The sequence below is a fragment of the Coenobita brevimanus genome, chromosome 93 (assembly GCF_032717465.1).
Source record: "Coenobita brevimanus isolate Jiangsu-jjx chromosome 93, ASM3271746v2, whole genome shotgun sequence".
Taxonomy (NCBI): domain Eukaryota; kingdom Metazoa; phylum Arthropoda; class Malacostraca; order Decapoda; family Coenobitidae; genus Coenobita; species Coenobita brevimanus.
Window position 1 is genome coordinate 17,554,000 of NC_137046.1, and position 6,884 is coordinate 17,560,883.

Here is a 6,884-nt window from a genome sequence, read left to right on the forward strand (position 1 = left end):
TCCGAAATTTGGTCCAAGTTGAAAAAAATAAAAATGTAATTGAACCGTGCCCATGAGAAGGAGCAAAAATCAAAATGAAAACGTCTTCATCAGTGTCTCATCCTCAGTCGTTCCACAAAGTTAGACTGGAATCGAATTAAAACTGTCTGAGTTATAGAATTTTAAGTTTGACATTGCCCTGTGACTTTGACCTTTGACTGTCCTTTCTCAAAATGGCAGTACTTCATACTTGCATTGCCTGCACTCTGACTGGCCTATATCGTATAAAAGTGCATAAGTTGATTTTGCTATGCATCTTAGAACGTTGACCTATTGTTATAAAAAACAATAGACCAACTCTTTAGCTGACATTATACCCTTTCACCAAATGTGATCAAAATCAGGCAAAAGTTGTTATAGTTATTTTTCAAGCACAGACACTTACAAGTCAAACTTTGACCTTGTCATGTGATCTTGTCCTTTAATTGTTTCAAAAACCGAATCCTTTACTCTTTGCTTTGCCATAAACCATTGTACCAGGTTCGGACTAAACTGACTAAACATTGGTTAACCTGACCTTGCCATATGACCCTAACCTTTGACACTGTCCTATAACCTTAACATTAGGCAGATTTCACTCGGAATCACATCCTTTTAGCTTTGCCTTATCCTGAATCCCAGCACCATGTTTGGTCTATTGTGAACCGGATTAAGCCTGTTAGGTTGATGTCACCATGTGACCTTGACCTTTGTCTCATTGTTACCTAACACAATAGGTCAGACGTTTGGCTATCCCACTTCCCTTTCAGGTAGTTTTGTTCAGATCAGATCAAAATTGTTACCCGTCCCCGTCCTGAAGGTTCCGGGGGAAGGGTTATGTTTTCACTCGGTTTGTGTGTCTGTTTATTTGTTTGCCTGTCCTTCTGTTAACAACTTTACGGAAAAACTACTGGTGTGATTTTGAAAAATATTACAGGGATGATGGGCTATGACCTTCTGATCACCTGATTAAATTTCGAGCCAAATTGGGCCAAGGCCCAGGCTGTATGCCCCCCAGAATTTAAATAAAACGTGGACTGGGTAAAAATGGATTATTCGCCGTAACTCCTTTCAAATTCGTCATATCGACATGAATCCAAAATCTTTCGGTGCATCATTCAAATCTACATCCTATAACATGCCTCTTTACATCAAGGGGGTCACCCCCCACTTAGAGGTAGGAGGGTCAATGTCAGGTGAATCGGGCCTAAAAATTTTAAATAGGCGTAAAATCGTCAATTTTCACCAGATTTACTCCAAATTTGATATGTGACATCTTTGACTAGATATCCTGTTGTGTTTATATGTCAACACTAAAATGACTGCCGGGGACGGGTTTGCTGTGCCTTGGCACCGCTTCTTCTTTTGTTCACATACAGACACACAAGAGTCGACCTTGCCCCTTTACCTTGACATGTAACTAATTGACCTTAAAACCATAATCCCTTTCATCTTCTCTTCCCGACAACCCTTCCAACAAATTTGGCTTCAGTCGGATCAGACATGTTTACTTTGATATCGCTAGGTTACTGTGATCATTACTCGTTGTCCTCAGAAGCAGTGTTTCCACCTTTGCGCTAATCCGCAACTTTTCCACATAAGGGTTTGGTTAAAGTCAGACCACATTGTTTAAGTTACGGGTTGGCACACACACACACACACACACACACACACACACACACTTGATACTTTTCTCCTGTTACGCTTCCAGCATGTGCGTATGAGAAAAGAGAGAGGAAGGAAAAGAGAACCAACAAAAGGACGAGAGGAAGCGCAAACAAAGAAGTAAGACGTGACGGGAAGGGAGAGAAACAAGGAATACACGAGAATAAGCAGGAAAAGAATTTAGGAGAGAGGAGAGGACCTGATTAACAACAAAGAACGAATGCAAACTGATGTGAAACGCCAGAATGCTTAGGACTATTAGTAACGCTTGAAATATCTCATGAATATGCGCGTAAGAGTGACTGGCTAAAGACATACATGTGAATATCAACTAAATAAAAAATGATAACCTGTAATCGAGTGCTAACTTCTTATTGGCAGATGAATGTCAAACGAAACTCAAGATTACATATATATATATATATATATATATATATATATATATATATATATATATATATATATATATATATATATATATATATGCAAAGGAAGGAGTATGTATAGTTGTGAGTAAAAGATGGAAGAGGAGCATAAGACAGTATAGATCAGTTGGGTCAAGGATTGTGTGGGTAAAGTTGAAAGTTGGAATACAAATATGGGCGATTGTGTGTGTGTATGCACCAACGCAAGATCGTGCTAGAAGAGTGAGAGAAGAGTTCTGGACAAATGTAGAAATGTGCATGGAAAAGTTTGGAAGGAATGAGAGAGTGTTTTTGATTGGTGATATGAATGGTAAAGTTGGGAATGTGAAGGTGGATGGAATAGTTGGTGAGTGGGGTGTGCCTGCTGAGATAGATGAGAATGGGAGTGCGTTAGTGGACATTTGTGCTGGGAGGGGATTGGTGATAGCCAATACCCTCTTCAGCCATAAATTGATCCACAGGTATACATGGCGAGTGATGAGAAGGGTGGGTGGTGAACTGAATGAAAGGAAGGCAATGATTGATTATGTGTGTGTGGATGAAAAGATGCGAAGATGTGTAAAGGATGCAAGAGTGTATAGAGGTTGGGGGAGTGGACTTTCTGACCACTACTTGGTGGTGGCCAGAATTAGGATTCAAGTAAGATGGAGGAATAGAAGAAGAGAAAGACGAGAGGGAGGAGTAGTTGCAAGGGGAGTGGAAAGGTTACAAGAGGATGAGAAAAAGGCAGAGTATAAGAGAGAAGTGGAGGAACGATTGGGCAAATATGAATTGGAGCAGATGGGAGACGTGGAAGGTGTGTGTAGCATATTCACAGAAGAAATATGTGCAGCATGTGATGTGGTGTGTGGAAGGAAGAGAAGACAGAGGGGGGTGCAAGGAACAGCGTGGTGGACTGAAGAAGTGAAACAGGCTGTGGCACAAAAGAAGAAAGCATACAATGAATGGATGAGAAATAGGGGCGTGGAAGAAGTTCAGAGGCGGAAGAGAGAGTTATATGTAGAAAAAAAGAGAGAGGTGAAAAGATTAGTAAGAGAGAGTAAGAAGAGAGTGGATGAGGAATTTGGAAGGAATTTGAGTGTAAAGTGGAGGGACTGTAAGAAAATGTTCTGGAGAGAGGTGAAAAGAGTAAGACAGGGTGGAAGTGAAGTTAGCAGGGGAGTGAAAGATAAAAATGGTAGATTACTAATGGAGAAGGGAGAAAAAGTGAGCAGATGGAGAGAACACTTTAAGGAATTGTTGAACGTAGAGGATGGAAGTAATGCGAGTGTAAGTGGCTGGGGAATGGCTGGGAGAAGGAGGGAGGTGAGAAGACAGGAAGAAATCAGTAGGATAGAAGTTGTGGAAGCAATGAAGAAAGTTAAATCGGGGAAAGCCCCAGGAATTGATGAAGTGTGTGGTGAAATGCTGAAGCATGGGGGAGAGATAGTAGTAGAATGGATGTGGAAGATGTGCAGATTGTCCTGGGAGGAAGGTAGAGTCCCGGAGGATTGGAAGTCAGGTATAATTATTCCCTTGTACAAAGGAAAAGGGGAAAAAGAAGTGTGTGGTAATCATAGGGGCATTTGTCTTCTTAGTATAATAGGAAAAGTGTTTGGCAGGATACTTATTGACAGAGTTAGAGTAAGAACAGAGAAATTAGTTGGAGAAGAACAGGGAGGCTTTAGGAAGGGAAGAGGTTGTGTAGATCAGATATTCATTCTTAGATCTTTCGTGGAAAAGTTTCTAGAGAAGGGAAAGAAGTTGTATGGGGCTTTCATGGATTTGGAGAAAGCATATGACAGGGTGGATAGACAAGGATTGTGGAAAGTGTTAAGAATATATGGAGTAGATGGGAAGTTGTTGAATGCTGTGAAGAGTATGTACGATGGTGCAAAGGCTGCAGTGCGTGTGGATGGTGAACTAAGTGAATTTTTCTCTTGGAAAGTTGGTTTGAAACAGGGATGTGTCATGTCTCCATTGTTGTTCAATCTGTACATGGATGGGGTAATAAAAGAGGTACAAGGTAGTGTAGTGGATGTTGGAGTGGCCCTGGTGAGAGAGGATAGTGTTTGGAAACTCCCTGTACTGTTGATTGCAGATGATACTGTGTTGTTGAGTGAAGACGAAGGGGAGCTGCAAGGCTTGGTGGATGAGTTTGAGAGAGTGTGTAAGAAACGGAATCTAAAGGTGAATGTAGGGAAGAGTAAAGTGATGGTCTTTGAGAGAGGTGAAGTCAGTGAATGTACAGCGAGGTTGGATGGTGAGGAATTGGAAAATGTGAGTACGTTTAAGTACTTGGGTAGTGTGATGAGTAAGGATGGAGGTTTGGAGGGTGAAGTGCTTGAAAGGGTACAGCCGGGAAGAATGGTTGCTGGTTCTTTGAAAGCAGTGATAAGAAACAGGGAAGTGAGCATGGAAGTGAAAAAGTTACTACATGACAGTACTGTGATACCAACCCTAACGTACGGAAGTGAAGCTTGGACGTTGTTGGAAGGACACAAGTCAAGAGTGAGAGCAGTGGAAATGAGTTATTTAAGAGGAGCATGTGGAGTCACATGGAGAGACAGGCTGACGAATGAGGACATAAAGGAGCGTTGTGGTGTTGATGTGGATGTGATAGGAAGCGTTATGAGGAACACGCTGAGGTGGTTTGGCCATGTGGAGAAGATGGAGGGTGAAAGACTGACGAAGAGAGTGTATGTGAGTGAGGTGGAGGGGGGAAGAGGGAGGGGGAGGTCGAGGATGAGATGGAGAGATGGGGTGGAGAGGTATATGAGAGAGAGGGGTGTGAGTTGGGAGCAGGGCAGTGAAATGGTGGGGGACAGGGCGACTTAGAGGCGATTTGTTTGTGGCCAGCCCAAACGGGATTGAGGCGTCTGGCTATATATATATATATATATATATATATATATATATATATATATATATATACACACACACACACACAGTATGTGCATATGAAGTCGAGGTCTATCTACTTTTCAATCTATAACCAGACACCTTAACCCCATCATGGAGGCCGCAAAACAACTCGCCTCCATGTTGCCCTGTCCCCTGCTATTTCGATGCTCATTCCCCATCGTACACCCCCTCTCTCATATACTTCATCCCTCCAACTAATTCTCGGTCTTCCCTTCCCTCTCCCTCCTTCCACTTCACTGACATACACTCTTCACGTTAGTTTCTCACTCCTTATATGGCCAAACCACCTCAGTGTATTTCTCCTTACGCATCCTGTCACATCCACATCCACACTACAACGCCCCTACACCATCTCATTTGTCAGTCTGTCTCTCCATGTAATATCACATGGTCCTTTCGGATAACTCATTTTCACTGCTCTCACTCGAGGTGCATGTACATAAAGTGCTCTTAAACTAAAGATGGCGACCGTGGCACAGTTTGGTGCATATAAAATTTGTCATGATATGAATGTGGCAAAGAAGGACACGTTTTGGGACTGATTCATTAAAGTGGTGTGAGAAATGGCCAGAAGCTACTGAATGTTCGTGATGGTATTCATTATTGGGGGAGATGATACTGGTTTTGCGAATCATGTGATTAATAGTTTTGGAGTTCCAGAAGAATGATGATGGTGACAACTGAAACAGACTGTACATATATCAGATAAAAACACTCTTTACTACAAATCCATATCACAAGCACATAATGAACTTAAGTAACACAGGATTTCCAGGAAATCTTTGAAAAAGGTCAAAATGCTATGATGGTGAAGCTGACAACTGAAATATATGTATCAACTAAGAAAACTAAATATCTTTAATGTATATAGCAAACACAACGAAGAACTTACATTGACAGTATTTTCCGGGAAATTTTTATGGTAAATTAAGATGTTTTTCATGAGTAGAAATTGGATATAGTAAATAAATGCTGCGTCAACACCGGTACATTTTCTCAACTGTTTCGGAACTACACTTACCGACGACATTTTGAGTGAATTGAGAGAGACAATTTATACATATAGGATAAATCATAATTCATTTTTAGCATAGAAATTATAAATGTTCTGGTATCAGTGGGCATTTTGATGGTTTCTTTTGTGTTTATGTGTGTGTGTGTGTGTGTGTGTGTGTGTGTGTGTGTGTGTGTGTGTGTGTGTGCGTGTGTGTGTGTGTGTGTTCCTTTGGTCTTATCAACCTGATTTTTTAACAAGTGGTTTTATTGTACTTAGTAGGTACACACACACACACACACACACACACACACACACACACACAGTCATCGGCCAGTCCTTGCTCTGTTAAGACGCACTGGTTGGCGCTCCTTGTGGGGCAGCAAAGGTCAGTTTGTTGGCCTTTTTCCTCGCTTCTCTACTGCCTTTGTGAATAGCACAATTTTACTAAGTTGATGGAGGAATCGAATAGCTTCCTTTATTTACAAATAAGGAACAGTAACATGTCTGAATATAAAACACACACACACACACACACACACACACACACACACACACACACACACACACACACACACAAATCCAATCATCCCTCAGATGTAAACGCCCACAAGCTTAATCCTGTTGGAGCGCTTTAACCGCTAGGCGTCAATTCGTTATATGATTATCATTTCGGGTAGTAAATGGTTTCCTGGTTTTCAGGAAACCATTTGGCTTGCCACTCAGGGAAGTCACACAGTGCACTGAGTGAATAAAGATATATCACTGCATAGGCTATCACTGAGAAAGAAAGATCTACATCAGAATGCCTTGTGAGAAGCGAAAAGGGTAATTTTATAAATCGTAAATGTTTGGATCAAGTATCTTTAATGGGACAG